We start from the raw sequence: 26,970 nt of genomic DNA on the forward strand, positions 1-26,970 counted from the left end.
TATATATATATATATTTTTTATTTAAAAAAAACAAAACAAAACAAAACAAAAACACATAAAAAAACCAAAAAAATTTGACCTTATGCACTTGCGGTCAGGACGTCTTGTAGATTCTGCCATAAGACCTAGGGCACCTTCTAGAGTACCTACGCAAGAAAGTGGGACCCAATCGGTAGGAAATTTGGCAGATATTGCTGAAACCCTTTCTGAATCCCAATCCGATACCCTTTCCTCCAGAACAACTAGTTCATTGTCCATGGACAATCATCTAGGGCCGACAAATAGTCATCCCGTAGCCCCAAATAGGACACCCTCAAGATCCTTTAATCCATTTGAAGCCGACACCATGGGGTTAACACTCAATGTGAGACTCCAATATGTCTACACAAATGCTCAAGGAGCTGAGATCTTTAGGGATCCACAACAACGGTATCTTGTTAAGATCGCAGACATTTTCTCAGAACTTGATAGAGCACCTCTAGTCAATGACCAGGGTAACATGTACATGGGTGGAGATGGTGTTCGCTACGAAGTCACCTACCATCCAGAAAAGGTAGACAAATCAGGGGAGCTCTCTAGAACCGAATTCTTAGACTTATCAGAACTTTCCAGAGCAAGGGAGTCTAGAGATGATTGGCTCATTGAGCCGGACATGCCTGGACCATCCAATGCCCAGTCCTCAAAGCCATCCATAGATGATTTACTTCTTGTAGATCTAAATTTGGAAAGGGATAGGAAAGGCAAGAGTAAAATGGATCAGGGGGGCGGAAAACCAATGGGAGTTGGTACGACAAATTCCAGTGACAAAGGTCTTACAGGATGACCCACTTCAAGAGGTCTATAAGGACTCGTTAGAGGGATATTATGCCACAACTAGATTGCCACAGCTGGATCTTCCTCTAGCTCATGTGGTGGTAGTTGAGAGGCTTGCAGGACACATGAACAGAATAATTGATAAATGGACCAATGAATACCGAACCTTAGATTGGAAAGAGATTCGAGAACTCACGTGGAAAGGGCAACCATTATTCATGGAAGTGTTCTCAACAAATACAGCCAAACCAGGAGAGACAGCCTTTCTTGGAGAAACTGTTGCTCCTCCCCTACGAGAGTTCACTAGAGAGGGACCCTCAACATCTAAGTGGACCACTGCTAGTAGCCCAACTCTAGCACCAAGATATCGTCCTACACCAAATGTGCGACCACAGGTCACACCACACCATCTTTCTCACTATAACAATCGGAGGGTAGGGGAGCCAACTCGACCTCCCATTAATGCACCTACTGAAATGCGGGTGACAAGATCTTTGGAGGGGTTTGGTGAGGCTGGTAATAGGGTACCCACACCAATTTTGGAAACATGTGGACCATCTTTCCAAAGAGAGGAACAATTTCCACTGAGAGTGAGAGGCCGTAGGCCCTATGATGAGTATTCAAGACAAGTAAGGCCATCAACTCTTCAGAAACTGGTAAAGAAGTATGAAGGGTCGGGAGATCCATACGATCATGTAGCAGCATTTAGGCAAGCAGTTCGAGCTGAGCAAGTGGCTGATAAGCATACTCAAATTGAAGGATTTGGACTCACTCTTGAGGGAAAAGCCCTGGCTTGGTTTCAGGCATTAGAGGCTTCAGACAAATCTTCTTTACGAGTTTTGGAAGAGAGATTCATTGCTGCTTTTTCCTTGATGGGAATTCAACATGACACAATAGCACACATCTACTCTTTCAAGCAAGGCGAGAACGAGAGTGTTAGAGACTGTGTAAATAGAATGAAGCAGTACATTAATCGTTGCCCAGAGGATGAGAAGCCCGCCCAAAGTCGATTAATTTCTCTCTTCTTAAAAGGACTCAAAAATTCAACACTGCATACACATCTCTATGCGAAGAAGCATACAAATTTCAATGAGTGTTGCCATGATGCTATGGATTTCACCAATAACTTCAAATTCCAAGATGGTTCTGGCCCAGAGGTGAAACCTAGAGATCAGTGGGGTGATGACCAAAGTTCAGGGTCTAGCGTGCTAGTAAATCCAGACTAGATAGCTAACCTAGTACTACGGAGATTGGGATAGACCTATCGTCCACCCTTGCAACCACAACAACAGCAGCAGAGAATGAGGAGTGTACTTCCTACAGGTCCTCATCTTTGTGGAGCATGTGGCGGTAACCATAAAACAGAGGATTGTAACACCTTTTCTCCTCTAGTCACAAACCAACCCACAAAAAAGTGGTGCCAAGCCTGTGCTTGGAACTTTACCCATACCACACAGGAATGTACTCGCCTTGCGAGAATGAGACAGAAACGGGAGCAGCCAAGGGGTGGAGTGGCTCCACAAATGTATCAACAATATACTAATTTTTAACGTAAGCCACCGATGGCACAAGAGCAAGCACGACCTATTCTTGGTGCTCAACCTCCTGCTCCAGGGACTGCTCCTGTGAGGGTTGTCGACTACGACAATTCAAATATGTGTAGAGACTTAATAAACCCAGGCTATGTGGAGGAAGAATATGTATCATATTCATCCAAAGAAAATATCTTTGAAAGTCCCGCATACCCAAGCCCAGCACTAGACGCTCAACCAGGGGAACAAAACTCTTTAATGTTGCTAGGCGGCTACCAACCTAGGACTCCAGGCCCCTCAGGTCAATGGCGGCCAAGGAAAGTAGAGGCCAAACCAATGGGCCCCTGTTATGAGTGCGGAGAACCCCATTGGGCTCATGATTGTCCACATCGCTCTAGGCAAGCATCTCGGTCCAATACAACAGTACAACAGTTTCCACCAATTGAAAGATATTGTCTAGGGTGTTGTGTAGAACACTTCCCAAAAGACTGTCTGTTGAAACCACATGAGGAAGGCACCTCTCAACCAAAGGTCTCACTCAACCTTGTAGGGGCAGTTCCATCGCCACCTTCATCTGAGAATGAGGATGTCGTGCCACTTAGAGTCATGACTAGATCACAGACACGAAATGCAGAAATGCAAACTGATGAGACACCTCGAACTAGGGATGCAAAAACAAATCTAGTGGACAAGACCCTACAGTCCAGTAGAAAAAAAACCACTCGCGGAGGAAGAAGAACCGAAACAAACAAACTAAAAGTACATCCACTAGTTCTCAAGAAGCCTCTAAACAAAACATGAGGGATAAAACTTTTACTTCCCAAGAAGTGCATGAGGAACATCAACCTTAACCTGAGCCTAGTGTTAAACAAAATGAGGCTAGTACGACTGAGGATAGTTCTGGGGGTTCTGTTTTTGTGGATAAAGTGAATGAGACTCTAGAGGCCATCATTGATGCTCATAGAAGTCGCATTGCAGCTTTATCTGAGCTACCCAAGAAGCTTCAAGAATACCCAAACCCTCGTGAGGAGAAGATCAATCACGCTGTACATCAGCAACTCATTAGGGAAGCTCAGTCAATACTTGAGGGACCACCACCACCTATTCCTCGGGGCCCAACCTCTCTTAAGCCAACATTAGAAACCATACCAGAAGTGTCATCAAGTCGGGAAATGAAAAGTGAGCTCATTTCACAAGCTCATAGTGAAAGGTCTGCACCAATTGACACCCAATTGACAGGGGGTAATCTGCCACCACCTAGCCTTGTCTTCCCATGCAATGATGAAGTTATTGATGCTAATGAGGACATGGCAAATGAGATGTGGGCCGCAGTTCATGAGAAAGTTCATGAGAACATGTCTTCTATTAGTTCGCCTCCATTCTCTGAGGTGGATTTTACCAGAGGCACGGAAAACAAATTTAGACACCCAAGCATCCAGGAGGAAGTTCAAACAATTGTTTCTCCTAGAAGTAAGCATACAATGAAAACCTTACCATCATATCTGGGAGAATATGAGAACTGTTCTCAAACCTTGAGGATACCCTCCATGCATAAAAGGTTGACAAAGGAGAAAGATATAAGTATGGTGCAAGCTATTTTGTCAGCACCAGTGGCTTGTACCTTACCTTTGCTCGATTTGATAAAAATTCGACCTGAGTTGTGGAATGATATTGCCACATGTTTGTCAGAGCAGGTATTGCTACAAAAGGGTCACCATGAGTGTACTATACACCCTGAGACAAAGCATGTAATGCCAGTTCCTATCAACAAAGTAGGAAAATTTTGTGAGGACGATCAGGGAAATGCTACCCTCCCATTAGAAGTGCGAAAAGTATCTTGAACTGCAATACTTGATAGTGGTGCAGGAGTGGGCATTGTGACAAGGTCCATTTGGGAAAAGTGGGGCAAACCAGCTATTAGGAGTACCAGGATGCGCTTGCAGCTAGCAGATGGAAGCTTAGAACATCCCCTTGGGCTGCTTGAGAACATATTGGTCACCACATGTGGGATTGAATATGAGCACACCTTTGCAGTAGTGGATTTCGGAAAACATCCAAACTACGAAGTGATATTGGGTAGACCATTCATGCAACAATTTCAAATGATTCAAGATTGGGGATACAATTATTTGTACCTCCGACGTGATTCTGTCATCACAAGGGTCAACCTAAGGAATCACTCATATCGTGATGTAACAAGGTCTCCAATAGATGAGTTTGATTCTGCTTCATCTGAGGTCTCAAAAGTTACATTGTCAGATGGGCGAGAAGATCTGTGGATGTGTGGAGCCTCATGTAGGATTTCAACACTGAGAGACTTAAGGGTAATCGAAGTGTATCAGATGAGGCATACATTCCACAACCCTTCCCTGAGCATTTAATTGATCCATTAGAATGGAGTCATGTCCTTGCAACATTATCGACATGTGCTTTACCGAAGCCAATTCAATTTTGTGACTGAGATGGATATGATATTATTCCTATACGAATGGTACAACCACGTGCCCTTCTAGATGATTTGTACTATAGAGATACATCCACAACAGCTATGCATGTCGAGGAAGTCTCAGTAGAGGACTTAACACTCGAATCTGCTAATGATGCTGATAAGGAAGATGGATGGGACTCTGATTTAAATAATGATGTGACAATCCCTGAGGAAGAGTTAGGAAAGGCATGCCTACTCTTGAGAGGAAGGGAGGTTCAGGTAGAGATCCCTAGAAGCCGACCTAAACGTAAATGCTGTAAGAGCCATAAAAGAATCCGTAGACAAGATGAGCGTGAACAACGTGAGAGACTACAAAAAGAAAAGGAGGAGTCTAAGAGTGAAAAATCTCGACCACCACCTCACTTCTCAGGAAAGAACGAATATCTATACTATGTCCAAGCACAAGATAGTATCAAAGACCAAGTCAAACGATCAGATGGATTCCAAGCAGGGGAAAAGCTAACAACTGTTAGCAAAAATCGTAAAAAAACGAAGAAACAAAAACCAAAACTCAAGTCTAAAACCGATTCAAAAAAGAGTGTGGGAAGTGCAAAGACAACGGTTGAACAAAAAAATCCGATGCAAGATAGCAAAGGAGAGCTCAAAACCGCATGGTCTTCAATGAGTGAAGACTCAAGTGGACAAGAACAGGGTCTCAATGTTCCTCCCAATTTCACACAGTACACTCTTCAAGATCGGAAGATTGTTCTTCAACAGCCCATGCGACAAAAACCAAGCCTGCCAGGGGTTTCATACGATGGTCCAGAGGATGCAAAAAAGATTGATATTGCTAAGCCAGGAGAAGAGCCTCGCTATGTGTGGATTGCCACAGACTTGTCCTTAGATGAGGAGAAGTTATTATTACAAACAATAAAGGAGTATCGCGATGTTTTTGCTTGGAGTTATAAAGACCTCAAAGGAGTTGATCCAAGCATATGTCAGCATACAATTCCATTGCGAGAGGATGCAAAACCCTCCAAGCAACGTCCTTATACCTACAATGAAAATTTTGCACGGAAGATAAAGGAAGAAATAGACAAGCTCTTAGAGGCAGAATTTATCTATGAGATTGAACACACTGAATGGGTCTCCCCTATTGTAGCGGTGCCCAAGAAAAATGGAAAACTTCGAGTATGTGTAAACCTCAAGAAGGTAAATGCAGCTACTGTGCGTGATCATTACCCACTTCCAATCACGGATCATGTTCTGGAACGAGTTGCAGGGAAAAAGGCATATAGTTTCTTGGATGGATTCTCCGGGTACAATCAAGTGTCAATTGATCCAAAGGATCAACACAAGACAGCCTTTGCTACTGAAGATGACATCTTTGCCTATCGTGTTATGCCATTTGGTCTAACAAATGCACCAGCAACCTTTCAGCGGTTAATGAGTCATGTATTCAAGGAGTACCTTAGGCAATTTCTTGAGATTTTCATGGATGATTTATGTGTTCACTCACAAGAGCGTGATGATCATATAGAACACCTGAGACTTGTGTTTCAAAAGTGTCAACTTTATCGTATATGCTTGAATCCTGACAAGTGCAAATTCATGGTAAGACAAGGGAAAATTTTGGGCCATATTGTTTCTCGTAATGGGATTTCAACAGATATGCATAAAATTGATGTCATTGTCTCATTACCTCGGCCTATCAACCCTAAAGGGGTACAAACTTTCATGGGACATTGTGGCTATTACCGTAGATTCATCTACATGTATGCTGTCCTAGCCAGACCGTTATATGCTCTTCTTGTAAAGTTTAATTGGACTGATGAGTGTGAGGAATCCTTTGAAAAGTTGAAGCAAGCATTAGTGACTGCACCCATTTTACGGGCACCAGATTGGAATCAAATCTTTCATGTCCATATTGATGCTTCAAACTTTGCAATTGGATGTATTTTGGCTCAGTCGGGAGAACACAATAAGGATTTCCCAATCTCATATGCTAGTCGACAGTTGAACAATGCTGAGAGGAATTACACCACAACAGAAAGAGAAAGATTGTCCATGATATATGCAGTGAAAAATTTTCGCCATTACCTTTTGGCAAACAAATTCATATTTTTTGTGGACCATCAAGCATTGCTATATTTGGTGAATAAGCCTTGTGCAACTGGAAGGATTGTAAGGTGGTTTATCATCCTTCTTGAGTTTGATTTTGAAGTGGCAGTTCAAAAAGGAACAACTCATCTAAGGGCAGATCATTTGTCTCGAATCACCTCTGGCGAAGCTCCTGTGGGTGTGGATGATGATATGTTAGATTCAACACTTTTCCTTGTAGAGACAGCTCCTAGATGGTCTAAATCCATTTTAGAAATTTTGACAAGTGGGCAAATACAACTAGTGGGTCCTAATGTGGACCTATGGCGACCATTCACATTAATCTCAGGGAGATTATATCGTCAGGGTAATGATGGAGTGTTGAGGCTTATACCTAACCCCGACCAATATGAGGAGTTCTTGGAATGGGCACATGCGGGTATCGATGGAATCCATGCATCAGCTACTACTTGTGTGCGACGTATATCTCAAGATGGGCAATGGTGGCCTACCATGCATGCAGATGCTGAAACATTTGTTCGTAACTGTGCTTCATGTAAAATTCAGAAGCCAATTCATAATGTCACATTATTCCAAATTTCAACTACACCAAGTTGGAGTAAGTATATTGTGGACTACCTTCAGCATGGTCATACGGATCAAACAATTCCTAAACATCGAAAGCAGGCTATTAAAATTGAAGCGGCAAACTATATGCTGATAGAGGAACAACTCTACAAGAGGGGCAAGGATGGCAACTTACGCATGTGTGTATGTGAAGCTGACTATCTGAAAATCTTAACTCATGCACATGCAGGTGTTGGTGGTGGACACTTTTCTGGCAATACCACAGCTAAGTTGATTAGGTGGTCTGGGCTTTGGTGGCCAACCTTACAAATGGATGCCGAAGAATATGTGAAACGTTGTGACGATTGTCAAAGGACCAAACCTCCCATCACAAAGGACAATATGCCATTGCGGCCTATGTTAAGCACACGTGCTTTTGCAAAATGGGGTATTGATTTTGTCGGTCCCATTAAACCTCCAGCTCGTAACACGCATGCAGAATATATTATAGTCGCAACCGACTATTTGACCAAATGGGTTGAGGCAAAGGCAACAGTCAAAAATGATGCCAGAACCACAGCCAAGTTCTTGTATGAGTACGTGTTTACACGCTATGGCTTACCTATTGAGATCGTTAGTGATCAAGGTGTACACTTTGTAAATGAAGTCATAGAATTTTTGCTTCAAGAATTTATGGTAATTCACAAGCGTTCTGCACCCTATCATCCCCAGACCAATGGATAAGCCGAGAGTACTAACAAGATTCTCTGCACAGCACTCACAAAGATTGTTGAGGGACATAGGACTGATTGGGAGCAAAAGTTGCACTCAGTTATCTGGGCATATAGGATAGCCTATAAAACATTTGTGGGCACAACCCCATTTGAACTTGCTTTTGGGCTAGATGCAATTCTTCCCATTGAATTTCTTGTACCTACTCTACGAGTAGCTAAACAATTGGATTGGACTGGTCATGAGCTTTCACAACGCGTTGACGAATTGGAAAAGCTTGATGAGACCCGCTTATTGGCGGTAATGGGGATGTATGCCGAGAAGAGGAGACAAAAGCGATGGTATGATAGAAATGTAACAACTGGCCGATTCAAAAAAGGAGACCTGGTGCTCTTGTACACACTTAAGAAGCATAAGAGAAAGCTCAAAAAACGTGGCCTAGGACCGTTTGTGATTAATGAGCTTACCCCAAGTGCTGCAGTGCGTTTAGAGACACTAGAAGGTGAGCAAATGCCTAACTTCATTAATGGAAGTCGTCTCAAGAAATACAATAAACCATTAACTGAAGCCATGCTTCAACAGATGCATGTTGCACAAACATGAAAAGAAGCACTTGACCTACTTAAACGTCAGGCTCAAGAGGAGGCTAAAGTTAGAGTTGCAAAAGCCAAGGAGCGTCGCAAAGCTTCTATGTTGGCCATACAGTTGGCTACTGATGAGCCATATGTCGAACCATTCAATATTCAAGTGTGCTTTCATCTTCATGAGACTACCTACTTTGTCTCTGCCTTAATTGACTCTGGTGCAGATTATAATGTTCTCTCGTTTGACACCTGGATAGCCTTGGGTCAACCACCACTTGTGCAAATTCCTGTGGACCTACGAAGCTTCTCCGGAGAAGATAACCCTATAGAGGGAAAATGTGTCATTATGATGACCATTCAGGATCACCAGATGTCAGTGCCCTTTTATGTGGCACGTAAGTCCAAGGTAGTAGTAGAGGTTGTTCTCGGTAGATCGTGGTTAAGTGCTACCAATTGCTCATTAGATTGGAAGAATAGACAATACAAGTTGCAAATTGATTCTGATTGCATCTTGGGATCTGCTACTCCAAGAGCTTTATCGTGTCAAAGGGGTAATGTTTCTACCTTACCCAACCCACAATCAAAATCTGCTCTTGAAGCTCCAAAACAAATGATGTGGATAATTGAGTACTCAAGTGAGGGCCATGGTTGGCATGTTCCAATTGCTGCTCAAAGAAGGCCAGGCAAGAAGGAATTATCAATGTGGCTACCCAAAGATGCGTACAAACTTGTACCATCTAGTCCAGTTGCTAAGCCTCCTAAGAAGCACATCATTTCCAAGCCTGAACCTCGAATTGTTAATCGATGGGTCCCAAAACATGTTCTTAAAGCACAAGGCTATTATGAGGGTGCAACAGCAATTTGGCTTCCAAAATGCCATGCTTTGACAGGGGTAAAAGAGTGTTTCAGAAAGATTCCAAAAGCCACCCTTGATTGTCCATATCAGTGGGTGCAAAAGAAATCAACACAAACTCTTCAAGAAAGGAAAGGTGGCTGTGATAGCACCTACAAAACTACTTGTGTTGATCTTCCTAAAACATGTATTGAAACACCGGTTGTCCCGATTTCTCCTTGTTACACAATTCAACCATCAACTTGTGTACCTACGACATGTCCAAATGAGTCTCATTTGAGCATAGATTCTAGCATTTCAATGCCTAAAACCTCTTACCTTGCTCAAATTCCAAGACAATTGCTAAAGTTTCCATCGCTTAAAAGGTTATACCAAAAACTAAAGATAAGGCATTAACACTACAATTAAAGCTCTTTGGTAAATCAATGTTTGAATAATGTAGTTCCTTATGCCTTTAGAAGATGTGTTCTTTTTGAGATAATCTTGTTTTTTGATTGGAATTGTCATGATGGATATGAGTGTTCTAAATTTCATTGTTCTACGTCCAGATAACTCCTGATGGATATTTGGCGAGATACATGTCTACCATGCATTGACCCTGATAGTACTCGACCAGATCATCGCGGGGGTTATAGTGCTCCTCCGTTTCAAACACATTCTAGGTACTTTTATGCTCCCTTAGGTGAAAATTGCTGTGGGCATCACTTTGTCACATTATTCTATCAACAGCATCACCCATTTCCACATTGTCAAGAGTGTGCACGGCTTGTATTAGAAGAAGCTTCACATATTTGTTGGATATGCCGCTCTTACTTTAGACGATATGGCACGGGCTTAATGAAGTAAATTGTGGGAGTTACACCCCAACGCCATAATCTTCTTAATGTGAGAATACCAGAGAGAGGACCAAATCAACGTAGATTACCTGAGGAGGTTCAAGCACAACAATGGAGGGATACAAGCCTAAATGACTTGCAACCACCGATCTTGCAAGCCCTCCTTCCCCAAGCCTCCACATGTCAATATTGGATCAATATGAGTACCTACATTGCACAGTTCCAAAATCGAAACTGTCTGATTAACCTTCCCATAGAACCAATGCCATACTTTAGTGAGGAAGCACTCCTTCCTCTACCACCTTCTCCAGCGTCCGGTTTTTGTGAGGGGTTGTCTCTGCATCCTGAGGAAATTGATACCATCTTTCCAGCAGACGAGGACACGGATCCACCACCAGTGCAAGGGTAAGTTCAACGACTCCACAATAAGATCGACAAGCCAGGGCACTTTTCTCCCACTCGGTTTTTCCCCTCGGCTATATTCGGTGTTTGGCACCAATGGCAAATTTTATTCTTTTCTTTTCTTTTCTTGTTTGTTAATAACAATTTTGCAGAGATCTTCGTAAAAAAAACAAGAGCATCAAACACGCCCCAATAGTCCACCTATCGTGCAAACAAATTAGGAAGGGGGGAGACATGCTACGCCTACAAAGATCAAGGAGGAGCAATCTGCACAAAATCAGCAATGCATCAATGCAAACGAACAACATCAACAGGGCACTACAACAGGTGTATTCAAATCTTAATCTTTATTTCTTTATGTGCTCTTATCTTTCGAATATATGGTTTGCATGTTCACACAATGTTGGCTGGTTTAAGTTTTTGATTAGTTGTTAAAATATGGTGAGTGGATTCTAGAGTCTTAGAAGACTTAGTAAAAGATATTTCTATTTAAAGACAGTGTAGGATATATACCAACGGAATATGCCAAGTTCTTATGCTTTCAAGGTATATTAGTTATCCCTAGTGGTAGCTACCTCTTAGATATGAGCTAGGTGCTAGGAGTAATAATAATTTATAAAAACATTATACCCTAAAAATATATATATCCAAAGTAAATTGAGACATGACGTGTCTACAGCCATGAGAAATGCTTGGTAGGACCTGGGGTTGTCTTAGCACCTTGGGGCCGATGCCTTGGTTTCCACTGATGTCGAAAAGCTTCAGAAAAAGACCTTTGAGGAATCTATCGCCTTGATGGATGTTGGTAGGACTCTGGGGTACACTATGGGCCCTCGAGACCGATTCCCTCATCTTCATGGGGTACTCCTTAGGTCATAAAAGAAAGAAAAAGGGTCTGTCGCCCTTGAGATACTTAGCGGTCTTTAGATTCTCTTGGCGGAGGTCTCTTGGCCATTGCTTGGGTCTCTTTGGGATGGAACCTTAATCTTTATCACCTTCTACGCACACATCAAAGAAAAAAAAAAAGAAGAAGAAGAAAAAAAAAAAGAGTTCCAATCACCTTTGCTCATATTTAGGAGTAGGTTTGCCACTTAGGAATAACTTACATACTTGTAGGACATTGAGACTGCGGTCATAACCGGCGGTGTACAAAGCACACTTGCCTTTGCATAGCATTATCTACCACTTAAGTCTCACTTTGACTAGTCTTTACTTACCTATTTTAGTACTCATTAAAACTTTAATCAGCCTTGCACTTGTATGCTCATGTGTGAAATTATCATTGCTGGTTTTTCTTTTCTTTTCTTTTTTTCAATAAGAGACTTTACTTGTATCCATTGTTTTTTTGTTGCAGCTCTTGCTACTACCGCGCTCGAGGACGTGCCCAAAATAGGAAGGGGGGAGTGTTGCATGACGAATGAAGATCAATACAAGGATGCAACAAAAAAGACACTTAGGGCTCTTGAAAAGAGTTCCAAGTTGTGGATGAGTGTGGGAGTGGGTTTGACAATAATCCCACATGGGAACTTTTGGGAGTTTTAGAGTTTTTGTATAAAAAGTGGCTCATTTGAGAGCTTATGGACACATTGGGCAAACTCATGTTTGAGCTCTCTTGAGACTAGCTCTCCCTCTTCTTCCATAGAGGTGCAAGCTCTTCTCTCTCCCCATCTACATTGTTGTAAGTTCTATTCTTTTGTTAATTCAATGCAATGAGTTGATATTTGTCTCTCTTCTCATATCAATTCTCTAGTGTGCATGTTTCTTATTGATAGCTTCAAGGGTTGTGTGCATGCTAGGGAAATGAGTATTTGAGAATGAAGAATGCTTTGATCTTGTGTAAGCAATAGCTAAGCTTTCTTCTTGTTTGTATGTATGGATGAGTGGAATGTGGAGTTGAGTGAGCAATAGCAAGATTGAGCTTGAGTGTGTGTTGAGTCTATGTCATTAGTAGTAGTTTTCTTAGCATTCTCTCCATCAAATGGATAAGCTTTTGTGCACCGGTACGGGTTGAATCCCTAGCTCCGAAAGGGATGCAAATCCCATTGGATTGAGCTAAGTGTGGATCATACTACTCTTGCTACAAGTGAGAGAGTTATTCCGTCTCTCCATCCTCGTTCTCCTTACACGAGGAGTAACCACAAATGAAATGCCAAGCTCCTCATCAAGGATTTGTTTAGATCTGCTAGAGTCACCATCCACATACGAGTGACCTACTGATAGATCCACATATGAGTGACCTACTAACAGATCAGGTACAAAAGGTTGTTCTACCTTTTCCTTCTCTTTACATGTTACATGTGTACCTACATTTGTCCTCAACCTTCCTACCATGGACTAACATTGGATCCACTGCTAGAGGACTCTCTAGGTCCACTAAGCACCTATGATTGTTGCTCTACATGTGGTGCAAAATCAACACTTCTTACATCTCCATATTTTGTTGCCTTCACTCTTGGTGCATACCAGCTACTCATCTCGTCAAAAACATCTCTATTTACTCACATCTCACAAGTGGTAGGGTTATAACATCTATAAGCATAACCAATAAAGAAGCATTTCTCTGCCTTTGGATCCAACTTTTTTCTCACTTCATTTAGGAACATGCACATATGCAATACACCTAAATACTAGGGAGACACATTCGGTATTGTGCCTCTAAACTTCTATTCAGGTATCATACCATGAACAGTTCAGTCGTTGTCTTGTTCATAATATACACAGCAGTTGCAGTGGTTGTCCTCTGCTCATAATGTACATAGCAGTTGCTACTGGTGTTGCCCAAAAATAATGTGGCATATTCTTTTCAGCCATTAAGGCACCTGCGACTTTTGCAATGTACCTTTTTTTTCTTTTTGCAACACCATTATGTTGCAGAGTGTACCTACATGTAAACTATCTCTAGATTCCCTGCTTCCTCTTACAACAAATCATTGAACTCATTGGAAAAAATTTCTCCCCCACCATCTGATCTTAGGCATTTTATTTGCATGCCTTTTTCCTTCTCGACCAAGGCTTTAAATCTCTGAAAGTGAGCAAACACCTCACTTTTCTCCTTCATGAAGTAAACCCACAGTTTCCTAGTGTGGTCCATCAATGAATGTAACATAATACCTCCAACCTGCAATTGTTAGAGTCTTGCTCGGCCCCCATACATTTGAATGTATGACATCTAATGGCGCTCCATTGACATGCTTTTCATGTGGGAAAGCGTGTTTTTCTTGATTACCAAGTTGGCATGCTTCACATCCTTTGTGCATACCATCAACCTTAAACTTTGGCAAACCTGCAACAATATTTTGGGTATGTATATAGACTTCACTCATCACTGTACATTCACATGACCAATGCTTTACTTCAGGCATGTTCACATCCAATGTAAACATCCTACCATTTTTGTTACCCTTTGCAACCAAGCGACATTGATTTTTGAAGTTTTCCACAAAACATCCCTGAGGATTAAATCTCACTTAGCGCAAAGCCTTCTCAACAATGTGCCCAATAGAAACCAAGTTCTTTGTAATATTTGGAACATGAAGTACATCTCGCAAGTACTTCATTTTGCCATCCTCCATAGACAATGGAACTTTACCAACATGCACAATGGGATGCGTAGTATCATTACCTGTTTCTACATAACCTAGTTTTTCCATTTTTTACATGTCTCTAAACCACTCAGCATGACTGGTCATGTGGTTAGCGGCACCAAAATCCACATACCATGTATCTTGAGATCTTGAAACATCTCTTGTTATGGAACTGAGCATGTTTTGCATCACAAACAGTTTCTTACTTCTGTCCTCACCTCTCTGTTCCCTAGATGATACATAGTTGCCTTGCTACAACTTTTTACTTTTATGTCATTCTGCTTTTTATAGAAGTCCTTTATCATGTTCCCTAGATTGCCATAATAATAGCACTCTATGCTATTTTCATTCTGATTTCTTTGCCAACCACCTCGGCCTCTTTGGCTCCCCCTGCTTCTAGACTGGCCTCTTCCACCTGTGTATGATTGTTACTGTGAATCGTTGGACTGTTGTCGAGAATTTTGATTTCCTTCTCAGTCACCAACTTGGCCTCGACCACAACCTCTACCTCTGCCTCTACCCCAAGTAGAGTACAAGGTCTATTCTAATGTGTTCTTGGTTTGTGAAGAGTCCTCACACCTAGTGACTTTTCTTCTATTATCACCATGGTCACCAAGTCCTGAAAGTTAGGAATATTATCCCTGATTGCAATGGAGGTTGAATGGCTTGTACTCTTTGCCAAGCCCATTCAAACGGACACTTACTAAATCATCATCTTCCACTGATACATTAATGGACCCAAGGGATTCAACAATTCTTTTGATCTTTAAAGCATACTCATTGATAGACATGCTTTTCTTTCCCACAGTATGTAGCTCTTGCTTTAGCTGCAATTTCCTTGCCTTTGTGTTGGTCTGGAACATCTACACCAAATTTTGCCACGCAACTACTGGAGTGTTGGCATCCTGTATGTGTTGTATCATCGTGTCTATGACACTAAATGGAAAGCCGTTACATGACTTTCCTTGCAACCTGGTTCCAATCCTTGAATGACTTTATGTCTGTTGGAGAGGCATTCTCTTCAAACAACTCAAGAGGCTCCTCATTGTCTCCTTCAACATAGTCCCAAAATCCTTTACCCACCATAAGGAAATTATTTATTCTGAACTTCTAGGCATGGAAGTTTTTCTTGTCTAGATTCTCACGGCTAACATTTGATTAATTTCGTCACTAGACATGTTTTCCTACAATAATCAAAAACTGCAACACATAATTTCTGTATGCAACTTGTAACATAGCAATATCTTCTGAGACTACTCCACACAATGGTACTTCAACACAACCTGTAGATCACCAGATCTGACCAAAGTACATGTACATACACCCTATGTTAGTAATACATGTGCAAACACTATATACACTCCCAAAATGCACTGCTGCACTGCAATAACCAGATTTCGAGCGGAGATAATTCATAATTAAAACTTCCTGAAACTGTCGAAAATACCTTGTCGTGACAGAACGGAGATCGAGACACGCTCGGAACGTATTTTGGGCCGTAAAATTGTAGTTTAAAGTACTATGTATCATACAAGTACCTCCAAGCCTGCGAAGATAGCTTCTCAATTAGAGATGTGTAGCTCTAGGAGCTACCAAGGGGTGTTGTACCTAAACCAAGAAGGGAAATAGATGATGATGCTCTTACCTGTGTACCGCTTCCTGCCTTGCTTGTTCTTACCGTCTTCTTACCTCTTGCTTGCCTCCTCATCTCTCACACAAACCAAAGATCTGATACCATAAAGATAATGTGGGGGAGAGAGAGAGAGAGCTTGAGTTCCTTGCAAGTAAATACACACACACAAAAGAGAGTGCAAGGCACAAGAGAAGTGGATGGCTGAATTTTCTTCTATTTTCTTCTCTTCTCGAAAATCATATAACTAAAAGATAAGAGTACATACATTAAGGGAAAGCACTCTCCTACAACATACATAGTGGTCGGTCTATAGTGTGAACCCGACTATATGAGCTGGCTCTATAACTATGCCATAACTCTAGTACTCCAAAGTGGCTATCACACAACGTGTCATCCCCACTGGCAGCATATCGACCATAATCGCATCAACCATGCCAGTGACATAAGTGCAGAAGCTATCACCCAAGCGGGTCCTCGATATCTCAATAATACCTAGTGTCACCTTACACACGAGCCCCATGCATGTGGAAATCCTTGTCCACATGGGACCAATCTTGATCGAAAATCCCATGCTTATAGACCAAAACCTTGCCCAAACATTACTTCTATATGGTAGGACTAAAGAGTAGGTGCAAGAAGTAGAAGCCCTAATCCAAGCTGCTATAGTGAGAAAGAGGAAGAGACCTTATGTCGAGCCCAATAGCGATTTTTAGCAGCCCAAACTGCACCAATTAGGCAAGCCACCTAAGCTTCACCCATTTCCCACGTGACTGATAGCCTAGAGAGTGCGAGGCCACATGAATTCATATCTCAGGTGGATCTAGGTAGAAGATTCTTAAACACATTACTACAAAACGAGAGTTGGGAATTCAATGCAACCCAAGAAACCTTGATGGACCTAGCTATAGGCCATATTTATGCTATTATCCTGGGAGGAAGTTAAGCAAGTTATCTCTACTTCCAAAACAAGGAAGAGTGACTTTAGATGGTCTTGGAATGTATTTAGGCTATGTAGACTAAGAGAGGCTTAGACAAGGAGCCACCATGCCCATGTGACTTCCCGTGATGACACAGGTTGGGACAAGCAATGTGTGAGGCCCTACCTTGAGTGAGATGGAGATACCATCAATAAGCCCTATTTATCCCACATATGTGGTGATTCTTGGCTACGCGATGGACCAAGCCACGATTGCTGCTTCTACTGTTCTTGAAGGCTACATGGGAATCCAAGAATCTACTGGCATGGGCTTCACATTCCGAGACCGTAGAGAGGTATCCACTCAAGATGCTGTTAGCACAATTCTCGACTTTGTGGTATTGGGTATTACACCACTTGTAACCAACTACATAGCATTGAGAAACCCTATGTATCACACCCTATCCTATGTATCACGTGTGCTCAAGGAGTATTTAAGAAACCCCTTACCTATAAATTTTTCATGATTGAAATGACCCCTTTTTCTTTATGGACTTACGTGTTTTTTTTCAAAATGGATTAAAAAAACCCCTTTTGTAAATGTATTTCTATAAGTTTACTCTTAATTTTTGAATTAAAAAACCCCTTCATTTGAACTCACGTGTTATACTTACATATTTTTAGATGAACCCCCTGATCAATAAGGGCTCCAGGCCTAGTTACCACATCCATATCATCTGCTAGGACCACATAAGGAGGAAAATTCACCCAAAATTCTCGATTCCTCACGTCTTCCTCTACTTTAACAATGCAGCCTAGAGCAAGGGGGACATCCTCCATAAATTACTAGACTAGTGGCACCCTCGGCTCATGTGTCATCGGTACCTATGAATTTCTCTACGACCCCACCTATTAGACTCATGTTACTCCCATTGGATTTATGCCATTATGCTATTGACCCCTCAATTGGGTGCAAATTTAGGCGCTATTTTTGGGCTTCATGGACAAATTATTTCCCTCATAATCATTATCACAATGTAATTTCATTGTAAAATCCTATCATTTAATATTGTATTTGGCATGGCTAGATCTATAAAGTCATAGTCTCAGTGTGTGTTTCATCTTTTGAGGAGGGCGACAAAGGTCTGAGAGACCTTGATACTTTGTAATATTTAAAAAAATTAATAAAAATCAAGAAAAAAGAGATAGTTGGGGAGTCGTTTGATTTGGGAGGTTGGAGGGTGGTTGTGCCTCTCACTATATCTTTCATGCACCTGATTTTGTATCTCTCTTGGTTGGCACAAACTCTTTCTCTCCTGCTTCTTGTGCTTTCTTGTTTTCTTGCCACTATGGAGGATGAGGGAGAGAGTGAGGATGGGGATGATGATGATATTTTTCTATGCTGCTCGAGCTTTTTTGTGTGTCGGTGCTATTTTCTTGGCAAGAGAGGCATTCTTGTAGGTTTTGGGATTAGGGGCTAAGCCCTATGCAGATATCTTGCAGCCTCAACTTGGTTTTGTGTGACTAAAAAGGAACCGTGGTAGGGTATGTCATTTTTTCGTAAGAAGTGCCGTTCGGACCCCATGCTCCCCTACTATACTAGTACTTCCAGCAATAGCCTTTCTAACTAATCTAATAGCCTTCGCACAAGCATTGGGGAGGGCAGTGGCCAAGTTCAATGGAGAGGGAGATCCTAGAAGACACTTTGATCAAGTTTGTGAGGCTTTAGGTGAGAGGATTAAGCTCACAAAGATCAATAACTTTAGCCTTACACTATATGGCATGGTTAGTGATTGGTATCGGACCCTAAGAGTTGAAGAACATCTAAAATTTACCAGGCTTTGATAGTTATTCCTGAGCATTTTGTGTATGAGGGAGATTTATGGAGTGTGGCTTCATAATTTCACAAAGACAAGAGAGAAGAAGATGAGTCAGTGAGAGATTTTATAAGTCATCTCAAGCAATTGAACTCCTATTAGTGCTCTACATGAGTGTTTCTCTAACAATCAACTTCTTGATCGATTTATCTATGGGCTTAAACATGAAGATATCCATAATAGCTTGGTCATTAGAGGTATCACCACCGAGGAGGATGTCAGAGCTAATGACATCCATCTTGAGGATAACTTGATGAGTGATAAGAAGAATTAGAGCTTTAGATTCTAAGTCTGTTACTTTAGCAGAGCCAAAAGTCATACCACAACCATTGTGAAACCTATAGCTAAAGAGAATACCTTAGCAAAAATGACTTGGACTGACTTGCAAAAGCTCCCCTAAGAGGAAAGAAGACTAGTAAAGCTTCGGGCAATGTGCACATGTACCCAAGGAGAGAGATTCATTATTGTTCCATTTGTTGTCATAGGATGTACCACTAGAAAAATGTCCAATTTTAAGATCTCGTTACAATGGTAATTTTAGCTTTTTGTGGGCACTATGGTCACGAAGCTTGAGATTTCCAAACACACCAGCTATTGCCAAAACAAGGACACCATAGCTAGCCTTGCTAGAATTGGCACAAAAACTAGCCCTTGGCCTTGGCTATAGAGCAAATCAAGAAATGGTTGGGCATCCAACACAATAACTGCTATTAAAGGACATGTACAATACACCCAATATGCCATTACCTCCACGAGTCTTAGGATTGCAACTACCCCCACCCAGAGTGAAACCTCTTAATCAAGCTAGCTTCAAGGAGCCTACTGAGATTACCAAGACTATAAGGTGGATGTCAAACCCATTCTAGACCTCTTTGAGGATGCCATGGAGCTTCATATTGACAATTATGTAGTGGTTGGATGGGAGAGGTGAATTCAAGCCAGTTTACCAGCTTGTTTTTATGGAAAGGGAACGGGACATCAATGCACCAAGAAGGAGAATGCCTCTTGAATGTTACCCATTGTCAAGGTTCCCATCGAGTTTTCGGATTCCCTATAAGGTTTCCTCAACTCAACCAAGATGTGTCCTCAAGCATGCCACTAGCTACTTTGTAACCATTGTGGCATAGATCATTGGATTAAGGACTACCACCCCAACAAGTCTCTGGTGAGACAAGGCCACTAATGGGATCCATCATCACACTGCTAAACATGATTGAGGCAAGTAATTGTTTCTCGCTGATTTCCCTCTCAGTGGAATGGCAAGACAACAGTCTGTGGTGACAGAACAATCAAGCAATGCCATGGGATACGTCCACCAGAGTTTTGGGGTCTGAACGCCAACTCTTATATGGTCATGGGGATACACAGAACACCAAAGAAAACATATTTAGTAGAATAGAGATACTAAGGACTCAATCTACACAATGCAGAGAACAACCGAGAATAACAATGAGATCGCAAGCTTGCTCTTAGTTATATTCTCGAAGCATTACAGACTAGTACAAACTAACATTCCCTTAGTATTAGCATTATAACAAGCATCATGACACAACTGTCAACTATTTGTTGAGAGCATACACTCACTACTACTACCTTCATACATTCCTTCTCAAACTAAGTATTCATCTCTTCTCCTGCCTAACACAGTGTTAACCCTCATCACACTCTCTAGAAACCAACTTCCCTTTTATGCTGAGTCTTCTTGTTCTTAACAACTGCTCTCTAGTAGTTACAATTTGCCACCTCCACAATGTGATACCGAGGTGATGCTCATGACATGGGGAGTGGGTTGTCGGTGCCTTCTGACACCAGTGAGGTTCTAGGCGCAACACTTGACATGCTTGCTGCTTGAGCTTCTGCTCCTCTGAGCCCATTGCCCTGACAAATTTCTCCTTGAATCTTATGAACATCTTCGGGGGAATATGGTCCAAGATGTATATGTCATCTGAGTAAATGGTGAATTTTTGCATTCTTTTAGTTTTTCTACTTGCTCTTTTGAGCAACCCATAACTTTGTTGTCGGTTTGAGACATCTTTTGATCAAATAAATTTATTACTAGTTTGAGTGGGGCTCGCCCTAGAATCTTCTTTTCTACAATTGGTATCGGTCTCCACTGAACCTGTACCGCTTCTTCATACTTTTCTTGATCATTTGTAGGAAAGCCTTGTACCTTTTCCACTTTTGAGTCTCCAATACCCCACCTCCAGTCATTAACACTTGTGGGTGGTTGCATTCTAGATGGGAGCATTCTCCTTCTCTCCAGCGTCTGTGAGAATAAGAATTGTCAGCATGGGTGTTTTGGGGGAAGAGGCTTCTTGGTGAGAATCGACCTTATTTTGTTTTCATTCTAGAAATATGGTGGTAGTTCTTTGTTGGCCCTTAGCAGCTTAGAGAACATTACATGTGAATAGGGTGTGTGCGGGAACAAGCCCTTACCAAGAGGCTGTAAAAGAGAATCTGTAAATGTGAGAGAAGCTGTGAAAGGTGAGAAGTATCTACTAGGAGAGAATAAAGGGTAGCATGAGGAGATTTAGGAGGTATGGAGATATTTTGGGAAGAGGTGGAGAGAATCAAGCAAAAGAGGTGGAGTGAGTCAGGGAGAGATTAGTGGGATTAGATGCTTGGATGTAAACCCTATAAATTGAGGCATTGGCCTAATGAGAATTTGCTGGTTTTTATTATCCATGCCTTAGGCTACATTAATCTATCAGTTAATTGCTCACTAATCATGTCTTAATTATCATCCAAGTTCACGAGAGTCATGAGATTCCACGACTTCCCCGTACAACCTAGGGTGTCTGGTTGAGGGGCTTCTCCTGTGTGTGCTAACTCCCCTACCTATGAGCTGCATTAGACTTTTTTCTCCACACTGTCATCCAATGGGTTCATAAAATGTGCGATATCATTCCAGAGAACGGTTGTACGACCCCCGCTTGTTTAGCATCTTGGATTAAACTCCTCATGTGTCTGAGCGTCTCTTTTTGGAAGTCTGTGCTTCTTTGCCCCTTCTCTTCTCGCAGCCTTTGCTTTCTAATTCACCAATACAATAGGCCAAGTAGACCATGTTGTGGATTTGAAGACAAATGGGTTAAGACCGTCCTCTTCCTCCTCATGTGGCAATGGTGAAGGCACCTCATTAATTAGTTGGTGAAGATGAGTCTGAGCCATGCTTTCCATATGAAGTCTTGCCTCCTTCCGCACTCTACCTGATGTCACCAAATGGTGTGGCATGTTGACCTGCATTTGAAGCCACCATCGGCATGCACCCGGAGCACCCAATGCATGCCGGTAGCTACTAACATACTTAGGTAACACGCAGCATGCATTGGGTGCTCAGGGTGCATGCCGGTACCTCCTAGTGCATGTCACTAGTTATCGACATGCATTGGAAGCTACCGCCATGCACCTAGAGCTCTCGGTGCATGATGCCGGAATGCCCCAACCGTGTTTATGATTACTCTAAGGTTCATGCAATAATGGCAGCTCACTTAAATAAGTATAGGTTTTTGTGTATAGCTTTGGATATTTTGAAATAAAAAATCTCACAAAAAGAAAATCGCACAAAAAATAAATATAGCGAATGTGAAAGTTATGGTGTTTACGAACACCACTAAGGTTCACGAGATGATGCTCTATGAATTGACTTTGGGAGTTGTACAACTCCCCCCCAAATGTAAGCTTGGGAGTTGGTGCAATAATTGCCTCAAAGTCATGATTATATTTACTCTCAAAACCTTTGTAATTGCAAATTTCACTACAAGACAATGCTGCCATACACGCGTTTCATACACGCGATAAATTACGAACGCGTGTATGGTCGCGCCTGTATTTGAATAGAATCGGGCGCGTGTATTTTTGCATTTAAATTCGCGTGTATATTTGCATTAATAAACGCGTGTATAAAAGCGTCTATATACACGCAGTAATACACGCACCTATACACGATAATATTCACGGGGTAATACTCGCTATTATACACGGATAAATACACGCTACTATACACGGATTAATACACGCATGGTAGAGAAAAACTAAAAAAAAACTGAATTCCTTTACAAAATTAAAAACTATTTTCCTTAAACCATCTCATAGTACATTACAGTATACATCATTACACAATCCCACTACATGCATTTACAACAATGAAATATATTCAAGAATAAATCATATTGCATATGAGATGATGGAAATGTCATCAATTTAGAACATACAGTGACGGATTGGTTAGGGTTCGATCTCATCTTCAATAAGATCCATCCTTGCCAAACGATCAACATCAATATCCATTTGATCAATTGGTAAGGCTACGATTAAATTTATTCCACTATCGATATTCTGTACTCCATTGATAATGGTATCGATGTCCTGATCATCCTCATCAACATCACCATCATCCTCAATGGTAGGGTCATTCTCATGATCATGAGAAATGGCATGCTCATCCTCATTATCACGATCATCTCTTATTTCTTGATCATCGATCACAACATCTTCAATGGCATGTTCGACGTCATCTTCATTGCGGCTTGTTACATCCTCCATATGCTCCATATCAGTGAATGTATTATACATCACTTTGGAACGTGGTGCAATAGGGATGACGTACCACCATTTGATGTCATGCACCATTGGTAGATAGATAACCTACTCAAATACACACAGTACAGTAATTAATTAGCATATCAAAAGTCAAGGGGTACGCGAGCTTAGATATATATGTACATGAAACACATTAGTAAAAAAATGCATACCTGCTCACATTGTTGTGGCAATACGAGCCTATCTTTCTTTGTTTGCCAGAACTTTGTAGAGTCAATAGTTACATATCCACTTGCATGGCGTTTTATCGTTGCATCAGGCCCTTTTTCCACCACGTTCATTTGCCATTTGACATCCAAAACATACACAAAGAAGCGACGAAAGTCAAGCCTAAATATGTCTTGGATTATGCCACAATAATCATCCATTTTTCCATTAGCTCCCTCAAAGCTACTAATGACACCGCAATCTTGTGTATTTCTCTTTTCATCAATTCTTTGTGTTCGAAAATGCTTGCCTTCACACCATATAGCATTGAACATAGTGCACTGGACCAAAATAGAAACAATATTTGTGTAAGCAATGTGAATAAATATTAAAAGAAAATCACTTACAACTAATGCAAAACATTAGTTCTATGTACCTTTGACATGCATCCTCGTGCATACTCCCATTCTTCCGCCGTGATATGCAGCCCCTCGTCACTCTCTGCTCTCTCCATTTCCTCATGCAACCAATCAACATGGATATCATTCGAAAGTGTTGCTAGATGCTTAGGGTACGCCTTCCGAGAGCCATGTTGCCTCCGAAAGAGAGCTCTTTCTGCTTGCCTTTTTGTCTTTGCATCCTCATATCTTGTAACCCATCTGCTCATCACATCACTATTAAGGATACAAGTGAAATTGAGATCATCAATCAACGTTCTGTCAATTACTTTACTCTGTCCTTTTCCTTGAGGCACAATAGAGGTCATCCTCAAGTCCTCTTCATTGCTCCATAGTCGTGGCAAAGAGCTGTCCACCTGACCAAGAAATTCTGAAATATATACAAGCGACTCTTGTATCAACCAACCCTCGGCCATGCTTCCTTCAGGCCTTGCACTTTGCCTCACAAAGTCTTTTAAGGTCTTCATGAAGCGCTCTAGGAAGAACATCCAACGTGCATGCACAGTACCACATAAAGCAATTTCGTCCACTAAATGCACAATGAGATGTAGTTGACTTGTGAGAATGGTTCGCGGAAAAGTCTCCTCTACCAAACAAACCACCTCCACTGCCATAACACGCGCATCATCCAACGTGGCTGGATCAATTGCTTTGGAACTAACATATCTGAAAAATAAATAAATAGTACGTTATACCTCATGCACGTTCATTTTGCAAGGTATAATGAAGGGTGATCTGAGCATGGGTTTTACATACCTCACAAGCTCGCCCATCTTATAAATACATTTTTTCAAACTCTTATTCGCACAATGGTCGATGCTAGTAGGTAGTATGAACTGCGCACATAAGAGCACATTTATGGTTTATGGCATTACAAAATTTAATTTCAACGTACGTACAAGACTTGGAAAACACTTACTTGAAGCATCTTGTGCCAATCGTGGGACTTCAACCCATATAGTTGCTCAACGCCTCTTTTCTTAGTGGTTGTAAAGGCTCCCTTCAATGATCTCATGCATCCAGTGGGAGTACGCAAAGTGGTGATGGCCTGCTTTACCTGCTTCTCCTCTTTCTTTGATATAATCCATGGTGCAGGCGAAAGACGAACGTGCCCACCCACCTCTCGTGGCCAAGCTTGACGCATACGTCTGGTGGGGGAGGTGGGGGAGGTGGGGGAGGTAGTAGGGCACGGGGTGAGAGAGGAGATAGAGCGAGAAGAGTTAGAGGAGACAGTTCGGAAGAGGAGGAGATGAGAGAGATGGAGAGAGTGGTTTGCTATGATGTGACGGATAGGGGCGGGATAGTGATGGATGCGAGGGGGAGGGAGGTAATGGAATACATGCGTGGGGTAGTATCAAACTCATATAGAAATTATTTTATTAAATTTAAAGATCAAAATAGCCGATTAGTTGGGGAGGTGATAGAGGCTGTACACAGTCGGTACCCCAATCCCCCACATGCTACATTCTCGGATGTATGGGGAAGGACGCGAATAAGGGAGATCTTAAGTAATAAAAGATCTCACCTTAAAAAACTCGCGTACGATGACCGGCTAAATGTAGCTGCGGGTGGCTATCCTGCCGAGAAACCTGCCACTGCGCACAAACGCGAGTGGAAGGAGGCAAAGAAACGAGCAGAGGGTGGCGTGAAGAGCAGGCAGCATGTGGAGGCACGACGGATCCAGATGGAGACCGTTGGATCTTCGCATTTCGGATCTGGCGGCGTCGAGTCATGGGAGGCAGAGTTCGTAAGTATCCTGTCACTTTATTTGATTGTTTACTTAATTCATTGATTCTATGAATTGTTTTAATCTTACAAATTGTGTTGATTATGATACAGCGACGGGTTACGGGGAGGAAGCCCACAACCCACGATACTGCGTATGCTCGCCGGCATAGCAGACGTGACACGTGGGCCATCTTCAGAGCCGAGGGACGTATTACGGACGCGCAGTTTGAGTTGGCCATGAGACCATACGGTCGACAGGTACTTGAAAATTCGTAACGAATGGTTTTGGTTTATTGAATTGCATATATATATATATATATACTTATATACTATATATTACTTGAACAGGCACAAGCTGCTGATGATCCACCGGCCGCCGCTGCAGAGGGTGGACGTGAGCACTACTCCTCGGACATTCCGACCGATGCGAGCTCATCTGAGCATGAGGGGAGCACCGAGTCATCATCTGGGTCTGAGTAGTACTCAGATTTGTAGTATCACATTCCATATTTAGGATGTGATTGTATATATTTTTTTGTAAACTCAAGCCATGGGCTACTTCGAGATATGGACTCCCTTGTATACATGTATGAAATTTTGATAGTAATATTGAATTGATTGATCGATAGTATTACATTCATGGCTGTCTTGAATCGTGTAATGACAATGTATGCATTCATGTCGTTCTTGTCTTAATCTCCCTCGTGCATATGTTCTTCGTGGATGGTCTAATGCACCAAAAACCCTAAACCAAAGAGTGCTATTGGGTGCTGGAATGCTGGAACAGTATTCAGGCACCAAATAGCACTCTCTGGATTTTTTTTTTTGCTCTCTGTTCGCGTGTATAAACGCGTCAAAACTGCTAAAACTTGCGTGTATATGCGCGGATACACTGAAAATAACGCGTGTATACACGCGTAAAAACTGGCAGTAACGCGTGTATAAGCGCATCTAAATAAAAGAAACGCGTGTAAAGACGCAAGTAAAAACGCGGCTGGGACATTGGAACTGAACAGGATGCGGCTATACACCCGTGTATAACCGCGTCTAATAGAATAAGACGCGTGTATACTGGCGTGTATTAACGCGTCTGAAAAAAAAAACGCGGCTAAACACCCGTGTATACGCGCGTCTGAGAGGCACTGTACACGCGTTTTTACACGCATGTCTCTGGCCGCGA

The 26,970-nt window shown here is 41.9% G+C and overlaps 1 long non-coding RNA gene across 1 annotated transcript in view; it reads left to right on the forward strand.

The window, feature by feature from the left end:
• LOC147618192 (uncharacterized) overlaps positions 1 to 26,249 on the forward strand; it is a 39,723-nt gene extending 13,474 nt beyond the window's left edge. The window contains exons 2-3 of the long non-coding RNA XR_015262149.1: positions 25,902 to 26,048; positions 26,139 to 26,249. This is a non-coding gene — a long non-coding RNA (uncharacterized LOC147618192). The remainder of the gene's footprint in view (positions 1 to 25,901; positions 26,049 to 26,138) is intronic.
• The last annotated feature ends 721 nt before the right edge of the window (positions 26,250 to 26,970 follow it).

The sequence above is a fragment of the Cibotium barometz genome, chromosome 35 (genome assembly GCF_041138505.1).
Source record: "Cibotium barometz isolate CiBa-2024 chromosome 35, ASM4113850v1, whole genome shotgun sequence".
Lineage (NCBI taxonomy): Eukaryota > Viridiplantae > Streptophyta > Polypodiopsida > Cyatheales > Cibotiaceae > Cibotium > Cibotium barometz.